Source organism: Macaca thibetana, chromosome 5 (assembly GCF_024542745.1).
Source record: "Macaca thibetana thibetana isolate TM-01 chromosome 5, ASM2454274v1, whole genome shotgun sequence".
Lineage (NCBI taxonomy): Eukaryota > Metazoa > Chordata > Mammalia > Primates > Cercopithecidae > Macaca > Macaca thibetana.
Window position 1 is genome coordinate 154,065,468 of NC_065582.1, and position 11,057 is coordinate 154,076,524.

Here is an 11,057-nt window from a genome sequence, read left to right on the forward strand (position 1 = left end):
ATTCATTATAGTATACAGTAATATATGCCAACATAACATTCTATTGCATTTTATGTGTTCAGAATGTTTCATTTTTATAGAGATATAGTTATATATTCATATTGTGAATAAAATTAAAATTAAAGTCAACCTGGAAAATTATTGATTTTTGCTTAATCTTGGTCAATAAAAATATGTTCAATATAAATTAGCAATCTTCATAATCTTGGTGAAAATCTTTTTTTGGTCTCCTGAAAATAATTCATCTAAAAAATTCCACATTTCACAACTTAACAACTTAATGAAAATACAGATTCTTACAGACTATCAATGTTTTCAGGCTGTTAAAATTGCTTCTAATTTTTAGGAAAATTATTATATCCTATTGTAATCATATTGTGATAAAAAACATGTTGATTTCATATCCTTCAATGTACATCAATCCAATATCCAATGGAAGTGATAAAAGTTAATATACAGCAAGAATGTTATGATAGAGTTAAAGTTTTACTTTAAATTAGGTAAAAATATTATTTATTCCATCTTGTATGTTTAATATGGTGAAATGAATTAAGCTAAAGGACGAATTGCTTATAAATTTCCTTTTTTTCATATCAGCATATATTCTCTTCAGGAATCTATTTTAATTTGAAAAGATTTTATTTTTAAAATGTACAATATGTATTTAATCTTTTGCCTACTCTATGTCACATATAATAGCTGCCCTGTGTAAAACTAGCAGCTTTCTTAACAATATTGTGTAATGAGATTTATCTCAGTTGCCCTGAAGCCAACATCTTCGGATTCTTTATTCATCAATGCTTATTCAGTTTAGCCAGGAGAAGAATACAGCCTGAATTGTAAGGGAAACCTTTTGTAAATAAGAATGACCTATATCTTTATATCATATATTTGTGAAATAGAAGCTTAAATTTAAAATACCTTGTTTTTGAAGAGAAAACATTAATATTCAGGGAAGATAATTATTTTCCCCTAAAAAATATATGCAGACAAATATTTAGGTTTACATTTACAGATTTGTAAATGGTCAAACCTTACATTCTGCAATTGTTAAGCAAAAAGTTCACATAAGGAGGTGTAAAATGGTCTGATTTTTCTTTTTGATATTATTTATGTATTTTTGAGATAGGTTCGCAATCTGTCACCCAGACTGGAGGGTAGCGACAAGATCACAGCTCACTGTAGCCTTGACTTCCCAAGCTCAGGTGATTCTCCCGGCTCAGCTTGCCTAGTAGCTGGGTAGCTGGGACCACAGGCATTTACCATCACACTCAGCTAATTTTTGTGGGGTTTTTTAGTTTGTTTATTTTATTTAGAGATGGGATTTTGCCATGTTGCCCAGGCTGATCTCAAACTCCTTTGCTTAAGTGCTCCACATGCCTCAGTCTCACAAAGTGCTAGAATTACAGTCATGAACCACTGCCCTAAGCCTTTGATTTTCCAGATGTGTAAGCAACAACATAACATTGACAAAGTTGAATAATGTTATCAGGAATGCCATTCTAGTAATTAACTTGAAGCTACACTAATGAGCACCTTATCCCCTTTGCTCCTAATGCTGGGCAAATTGCATAGCTTCAGTTTCATGTAACTGATGGAATGACTTTATAAAAAAATTATACTTTGAGAAAATGGGCTCTTTCTGTAAGTATTTTCATAATTTGTAGAAGTATAAATGTAACATATTTGATATATGTATTATTTCATTTTTTTAATTATTATTAGAATTTGGGATGCAGGTTTTTTTGTTGTTGTTGTTATATGGATGAATTATATAGCGGTGAATTCTGAGATTTTAGTGCACCCATCACCCAAGTAGAGTACATTGTACTGAATGTGTAGCTTTAAAATTCCTAGCTCCTCTCCCACCCTCCGCATTCTGAGTCTCTAAAGTCTATTACATCACTGTATGCCTTCACATACTCATAACTTAGCTTCCGTTTACAAGTAAGAACATACGACTTTGGGTTTGGTGCTCCTCTGTTACTTTACTTAAAATAATGGCCTATAGCTCCATCCAAGTAGCTGCAAAAGAAACTATTTCATTCCTTTTCATGTCTGAGCAGTATTCCATAATGTATGTATAGCACATTTCCTTCATCGACTCATTAGTCGGTGGCACTTAAGTTAGTTCCACTTCTTTCCAATTGTGGAATGTGCTTCTATAAACATAAGTGTTCAAGTGTCTTTTTCATATAATGACTTCTTTACCTTTGGATAGATATCGAATAGTGGGATTGCTGGAACAATTGGTAGATCTACTTTTAGCTCTTTAAGGAATCTCCGCACTAATTTCCGTACAAGTTGTACTAACTTACATTCCTACTAGCAGCATGTAAGTGTTCCTTTTCTTCACATCCATGCCAATGTCTATGGTTCTTTGACATTTTAGTAATGCACATTCTTAGGGGAGTAATGTGGTATGTCATCGTAGTTTCAATTTGCATTTCCCTGATGATTCATGATGTCGAGCATATTTTTCATGTTTTTTGGCCATTTGTATATCTTCTTTTGAGAAATGACTATTCATGTCTTTTGTCCACTGTTTAAAGGGATTCTTTGTTTTTTTTTTTTTTTTTTTTTTTTTTTCCTTGGTGATTTGTTTGAGTTTCTTACAGATTCTGGATACTAGTCCTTTGTGAGATGTATAGTTCACAAATATCTTCTCCCACTCTGCGGGTTGTCTGTTTACTCTGCTGATTATTTCTTTTGCTATGCAGAAGATTTTTAGTTTAATTATATCCCTTCTATTTACTTTTTGTTGCTGGTTCTTTGGGGTCTTAGTCATGAGTTCTTTGCCAAGGCCAGTGTCTAAAGAGTTTTTTCAGTGTTGTCTTCTAGAATTTTTATAGTTTCAGGTCTCATATTTAAGTCTTTGATCCATCTTGAGTTAATTTTTGTATAAGGTGAAAGATAGGAATCCCATTTCATTCTTCTACATGTGGCTTGCCAGTATTCTCAGTACCATATATTAAATAGGACCACGCTTTTGCAATGTTTTTGTATGCTTTGTCAAAAATCAATTTGCTATATGTATTTAGCTTTATTTCTGGGTTCTCTATTCTGTTCCGTGGTCTGTGTGTCAACCTTTATGCTGGTACCATGCTGTTTTGGTAACTGTAATCTTGTAGTACAATTTGAAGTCTGGTAATGTGATACCTCCAGATTTGAACTTTTTGCTTAGGTTTTCTTTGGCTATTTGGGCTCTTTTCTGCTTCCATATGAATTTTTGGATTGTATCTATTTAATTCAGTGAAAAATGATGTTGGTATTTTGATGGGAATTGCATTAATCTGTGGATTGCTTTGGAAAGTATGGTCATTTTAATAATATTGATTCTTCCAATCAATGAGCATGGGATGTGTTTCCATTTGTTTGTGTCATCTATAATTTCTTATAGCAGTGTTTTCTAGTTCTCTTTGTAGAGATCTTTCATTCCTTGGTTAGGTATATTCTTAGATATTTTAATTTTTGCAGTTGTTTTAAAGGGGTTGAGTTCTTGATTTGATTCTCAGCTTCACCATTCTTGGTGTATAGTGTGCTACTGGTTTGTGTACGTTGATTTTGTAACCTGATACCTTAACGTCTTTTGGAGGAATCTTTAGGATTTTCCAGGTAGGCAATATTATTATTTGCAAACAGTGATAGTTTGGCTTCCTGTTTTCCAATTTGGATGTCATTTTTTTTTCTTGTCTAATTTCTCTGACTAGTACTCCCCAGGACAATGTTGAGTAGGAGTGTGAAAGTGGACACCCTTGTCTTGTTCCTGTTTTTAAGGGGAATGCTTTCAGGGGGATTTCCTCTTTTCCAATTTGGACGCCCTTTATTCTTTCTTTTGCCAAATTGCTCTGGATAGTACCTTCAGGACTATGTTGAATAGAAATGGTAAAAGTGGGCATCCTTGTCTTGTTCCTGTTTTTGGAGGAAATGTTTTGAGGTAGGTCACTTTTATGCCTAGTTTGTTAGGAGTTTTTATCATAATGAGAGATTGGATTTTGTCAAATGCTTTTTTTGTATCTATTGAGATGATCATATAGTTTTTGTTTTCAACTCTGTTTATGTAATGTATCGTATTTATTAAGTTGCATATGTTAAACCATCCCTGCCTCCCTGGATGAAGCCCATTTGATCACAATGAATTTTATTTTTGATATGCTGTTGGATTCAGTTGACTAATATTTTGTTGAGAATTTTTGCATCTTTCTTCATCAGAGAAATTGGTCTGTAGTTTTCTTTTTTTGGTGTGTCCTTTCCTGGTTTTGGTATCAGTGTGATACCAGCTTCATAGAATAAGTTAGGAAGGATTCCTTCTTTCTCAATCTTTTGGAATTCAGTAGGATAGGTACCATTTTTTCTTTGACTGTCTGGAAGATTTCATCTGTGAATCCATCTGGTCCTAGTCTTTGTTGTTGTTGTTGGCAATTTTTAAATGACAGATTCAATCTCACTGCTCATTATTGGTTGGTTCAAGATTTCTATTTATTCCTGGTTTAACCTGGGAGGGTTTTATGTTTTCAGGAATTTGTTCATTTCCTCTAGGTTTTCAAGTTTGTGCGCACAAAGATGTTCATAGTGGTATTGAATATCTTTTGTATTTTTATGGTGTCAGTTGTAATTTCTCCAGCTTCATTTCTAATTGAGCTTATTTGAAACTTTTCTCTTCATTTATTGGTTAATCTAGCTAATGATCTACTGATTTTGTTAATTTTTCAAACTACCAGCCTTTTGTTTGATCTCTTGTGTTGTACTGTTTTTGTTTACTTGATTATTTGAATTTCATTTAATTCTGCTCTAAACTTGTTATTTCTTTTCATCTTCTAGCTTTAGGTTTAGTTTATTCTTGTTTCTTCAGTTCCTTGAGTTGTGATATTAGGTTGTCAACTTGTGCTTTTATAGACTTTATGATGTAGGCACTTAGTGCTATAAGTTTTTCTCTTAGCACTGCTTTGGTTGTATCTCAGAGGCTTTGGTAACGTATGTCATTATTATCATTTGATTCAATTTTTTTTTTTTTAATTTTCATCTTGATTTCATTGTTAACCTAGGTTCATTCAGGAGATTATTTAATTTCTATGTATTCATATAGTATTAAGAGTTCCTTTTGGATTTGATTTCCAGTTTTATTCCATTGTGGTCTGAGAAGACACTTGACATGATTTCAGTTTTTAAGAATTTATTGAGACTTGTTTTGTGGTCTGTCACATGGTCCATTTTTTGAGAATGTTCTATGTGTCAGTGGGAAGAATGCATATTCTGCAGATCTTGGGCATACTTTTCTGTAGATATTTGTTCAGTCCACTTGTTCTGAAGTGTCATTTAAATCTACTGTTTCTCTGTTGACTTTCTGTCTTGAAGATTTGTCTAGTGATTTCAGTAGTGTATTGAAGTCTCCCACTATTGTGTTACTGTCTATCTCATTTCTAAGGTCTAGTAGTAATTGTTTTATAAATCTAGGAGCTCCAGTGTTTGATATATATAAATTTAGGACTGTAATATCATCTTGATCTCTTTGCTGAATTGTTCCCTTTATGATCATATTGTGATCAATTTGCCTTCTTTTATTGTTTCTTTGAAGTTTGTTTTGCCTCATTTAAGAATAGCTATTCCTGCTTGCTTTTGGTTTTCATTTGCATGCAATACGATTTTACGATCTTTTACCTTGAGTTTATATGAATCCTTCCATGTTACATGAATCTCTTGAAGATAGCAGATATTTGGATTGTGATTTTTAATCCATTTTGCCATTCTGTATCTTTTAAGTGGAATATTTAAGGCACTTACATTCAATATTAATATTGAGATGTGAGGTAATATTCTCCACACTCATTATAATTATTACCTACATAGTATTTTTGCCATTGTGTTAATGTTTTGTAGGCCCTGTGAGTTTTAAACGTTTAAGAAGTTCCATTTTGCTGAATATCTGGCTTTTGTTACAAGGTTTAGAGGTCCTTTAAGCATTTCTTGTACTGTTGATTTAGTAGTGACAAATTCCTCATCATTTGTTTTTCTGAAAATGATTGTATTTCTCCTTCATTTATAAAACTTAGTTTTGCAGGATACAAAATTCTTGGCTGACAGTTGTTCTGCTTAAGGAGATTAAAGATAAGACCCCAATCGCTCTGGCTTGTAAGGTTTCTACTGAGAAGTCTGCTGTTAGTCTAATAGGATTTCCTTTGTAGGTTACCTGATGCTTTGTTATTACTGCTCTTAGAATTCTTTCCTTTATGTTGACTTTGGATAGCCTGATGACTATAGGTCTTGGTGAAGATCATTTTGCAATAAATTTCCCAGGAGTTATTTGAGCTTCTTAGATTTAGATATCTAGATCTCTAGCCTACCAGGGAAGTTTTCCTCATTTATTGCATCAAATACTTTTTTCGGACTTATTATTTTCTCTTCTCCTTCAGGAGCATCACTTATTCTGAAGTCTGGCCATTTTACATAATTGCATATTTTTTGGAGACTGTTCTTTTTTTTAAATTTTTTTAATTTATTTTTGTTTGATTGGGTTAATTCAAAAGCTATGTCTTCAAGTTCTGAAATTTGTTCTTCTACATGTTCCAGGCTATTATTAAAACTTGTCACTGCATTTTGTAATTCCCTCAATTTCCAGAAGTTTGGATTGGTTTTTAACTTATGATATCCATATCTTTATATAGATTTTTATTAATATTCTGAGCTGCTTTTAAAATTTTCTTTATAATCATTTTCACCTTTCTCTGATATCTCTTCGAGTAGTTTAATAATCCATCTTCTGGATTCCTTATCTGGTATTTCAAAGATATCATGTTGGCATGAGTCAATTGCTGGAGAGCTAGTATGAACTTTTGTGGGTGTTACGCACTCGATTTTTGTTATATTATCAGAGTTATTTTTCTGTTTCCTTCTCACTTGGTTAGACTATTTCTTCTAACTATTCTTGAATTTATGTTTGATTTGACTTTTTTTTTTATTTTTTAATTTCTTTTTTCCCTTTAAGGATGAGACTTCAATGCTTATAGTTAATTATAGCCTAATTCTCTTATTAGTGCTTTCAGGGGTAAAGATTCTGTAAGATTTCTTTGGTTATAGAGAGTCTTTGTATGATGGTTCTCTCATATGCCGATTTTAGTAGCAATGTGCTCAGTATGTGAACAAGTTCACTATCTCCTGTGGTGTCTCTTAAACTTTATCTCATTTCTCATGCACTTATTTATTTATTTATTTATTTATTTTCCCCCAGTATTTTATTTATCGGTTTGATGGTTCAGGCTTCAGGCCAGTACTGGAGGTATTTTTGGGTAGTAATTAGTTGTGGCTATAGCAGGCAGGTAAACACATTTCCAGCCTTAAAAGAGGTGGCTGGAGGAGATCTCAGTGAGTTGCGCTGAGGTCTTATCAGGGAGAAGCGTTGGAGCCACCTCAACTCCCATTGTAGGTCAACAGGAAAGTTATTTATCTATCCGACACACTCTTATCTCAGTGCTGTAACTATTCAGATTAGAATGAGATTGTGATTCTTTTTTGCAAGCCTAAACCTAGAGGGTGTTTTACCTGTGGGGATGCAGTGACTCTGATGTTTTCCAGAAAGTTTCATGTAGACTGATGGAATGACTTTCTAAATAAATTATACTTTGGGACAATGGGATATTTACATAAATAATTTCCATAATTTGTAGAACTAGAAATGTCACATATTAGATATACATATTGTTTTAGATATAAATGAATTTATCTATTATAAATTTGTATAAGCCTATGATTGTAATCCAACATCTTTTGTAGGACACATGGTCACGCTTAATATCTTCTTTAGTGAATGCTATATTATTTAGCACAAGTTCTACACTGCACATAATCTCTTAAATGATTAATTAACTTTTGGTTTAAATTAATTAAATTTATTGAGCAATCACTATATACAGAGTATTAGGACTCCAGGAACATGATATGAGTTTCTCAGCTGCTATTGTGTTCTGAACTTCCTAATCTGTTCCTGGTATACATGATTTGCCCCCATGTAAGCCAGGTTTGGTTGACTTTGGCCTAAAGTAAAAGATTGCTTTCATCAGTGTTGAAGGATTCACCAGCTGTTGCTAATGTTTACTTCAGCATTTACCAAAGTTCTCTGTGCACTTTGGGGTAGCAGAAAGAGAACGTGCCAATCTGTACATAAAATTTCAGAATTTTTAACAAAACAAAATAAAGGAGGTTTGTTTCCTGCAGGTCATTTATACATAACTTTATGCTATCATTATAGATATGTACATATATATATATATTTATTTTTGCATAGCCATAACTATAAATAATTATGTCCACTAGGTATATGTGTGTATGCATGTGTGCATGCATGCTCATACATTTTCAAAAAGCAGGTTGCAATACCCCTCAAATTATTATGAATATAAATGCTTTTTTTTTTTTTCTTTCTGTGGAGTATAGTGAAGAACTCTATGTTAGGAAATGCTGGCCTAGGTAAATAATTTCAAGACGGCACAATAGCCTGAAGAACTTTCCTGCTTGTTGGTTCGTTAATCGTGAACCTAGAAAACAGTCATGTGATCCGCGCTCCAGCCTGGGTGACAGAGCACGACTCTGTCCCTTTTTTTACAGGGAACAATTTCACCTGTTCCCCAGAGGCAACTTAAAATGAAGTGTTGCTGCTGCTATAACTAAGCTTCCATGAAGGCAATGCAAATAGCTGTCAATTCTGGTGTAATAACTGCTGTTATTGTCACCAAAATACTGTATTTCCATTGCTCAAATCCCAGTGTATTGAGAAAATAAAATGTCTATTCCTGATATCTGATTAATATGTTTATTTACACATACTCTTTTTCCACAGTGGAGAATTCTCCACAATGAAAACACTAGAAAATTCTTAGTATTGAACATTATTATCATTTTATTTCTTATGGCATAAAATATACATTCTGCCCCTAAATTAATGCTTATAAGAATAATATTTTGCTACTAAATACGTACGAAAATATTTAATCAGGGATATAATTTTCTCTGCTGTTTTACACAGTGGCTTTGCATTTGCATATATTTTGCCTGTTCAAGAAAAGTGAAGCAAACCACCAATAAATTATCTGATTTATTCATTGGTTCAAAATGGGAAAATAACCTATATAATTGCTATAAAATAAAGTTGTTTTATTCAATTATAAATAAGTTGATTTTGATTATCCAGTGACAGCCCTGCTTTTATCTGTCAGATGGACTGTCCCAAAATATTTTCTTTTATATTTCCCATAAATACATTTCTTTCGCTTGTTTGATGATTTTGTTTTTATCTCTATTACTATTTATTAACAAAATATATTTTGCCTATTCTTACATATTATATTCTGGGAAATATATACACACACACACACACACACACACACACACACACACACATATATATATATTTGAGATGGAGTCTTGCTGTGTCGCCCAGGCTGGAGTGCAGTGGCACGATCTCGGCTCACTTATTCAGGGAAATATTGATTGTTAAACCGCAGTCTTTTATCAGAGCAAATTGCAGTCTTAAAGTGATGAATTGATAAACACAGATATTAATAATTACTTATTTAATTTCTAAAAATGTCTTTCAAATAACAGTTATCTTATTATTGATGTTCATAGATTCAGTACTTTAAAAGCATAATATTCTCCATTTTGTATATATGTATGACTACATATATACATATATGTAATCTTCAAGATGTGTTTTATTTTTATGTTAGGCTTATTAAACAGGAAATTCTAATTTTACAGATTTTTTTCGTAATTAGGGATGAAGTTCTAACTTTGCAATTATTTTCATATATTTGTACGTTTTTATAGCCATGATTCTATAATATATACTAACCTATTTTAAGATTTCATAATCACCTCTTTGCTTACTCTACAATATTGTTTTAAAAACAGTAGTACATGCTTAAAGGACAATCAATTGAAGCCTTACTTCTCTGAGCACTCATCCAACCCTCAATCCTCTATTCTGCTCCACTTTCCAGAGCCTCCTTCTTCACTGTCATGATAGTTCACAGTTTTGGAAGCAAAAGTACCCATAGCTACCAAGCAAATCTTACGAGACTTTTTCCTTTGTTTAATCATGTAGGATTTTGTCTTCTATTTGCTGTATATTGCCACTTTTCCAATGTAGGCATTGGCTTGGCCATTCAAATTGGTCCTGTGGCACAAAAGAGTTATTCATAATTCTGGTTTTTTTTTTTAAGCTATGTTTTATTCAATGAAGCCAACAGTATTGGAGAAAAAATAAAGGTAACTCAAAAACATTTGTAGGAAGTTGCCAGTTTGAATTGAGAAAGAGTAAGCAAGTCAAACATGCTACAGGATTCACTGTGATCCCAAAATCACTCTTTATTCGGAATAGGGAAGGCTACATTATCATTATTATTTTCATTCTAAGAAACTACTTTCTAAAAATCTCCAATTATGACCAGCTTTCCAGACCATGGCAATTTTCCCACCATATTGATAAAAATGGCAGTCTAATTAGTTTGTTATATAATTTTGAACTTGGATTACATTACATTTAGTAGTCAGGAATGACTGAGCAAATATATTAACTATAGATGCTCATTTTACTTCTTGGAATAAATCTACTAATATTCTTTTCATCTTCTTCTCTCCTTCTCGCTCTAATCTAGTCAACCATCAAGTTCTATTTATATAGTGTCTGTAACAAACCAATCTTTTAAATTCCACATATATATATGTATATTCTCTACCTCCATAAAACTATATATAGCGTTTGTATAAAAACATTTACAGAGTGTGCCCTGATATATTGTCCTATTTGACGCTATATTTGTAGTATAGCTAAGAAGATAATATCATTACAATGGATAGTTTAAGTAATTTGACCACATAGCTCATTGACAAACAGATGCTAATCATAGGTCTTCAGATTCAAACTAAGGATGCTTCCAACAAATTAGTCTCACTAAAATTTATGAAACTATATTATGCATACATAATGTTAAAACTTATACTAAACACATGGTCAACATTATTTAATATGTCAGTCTACACAAATAAAATCATATCTTTACAAT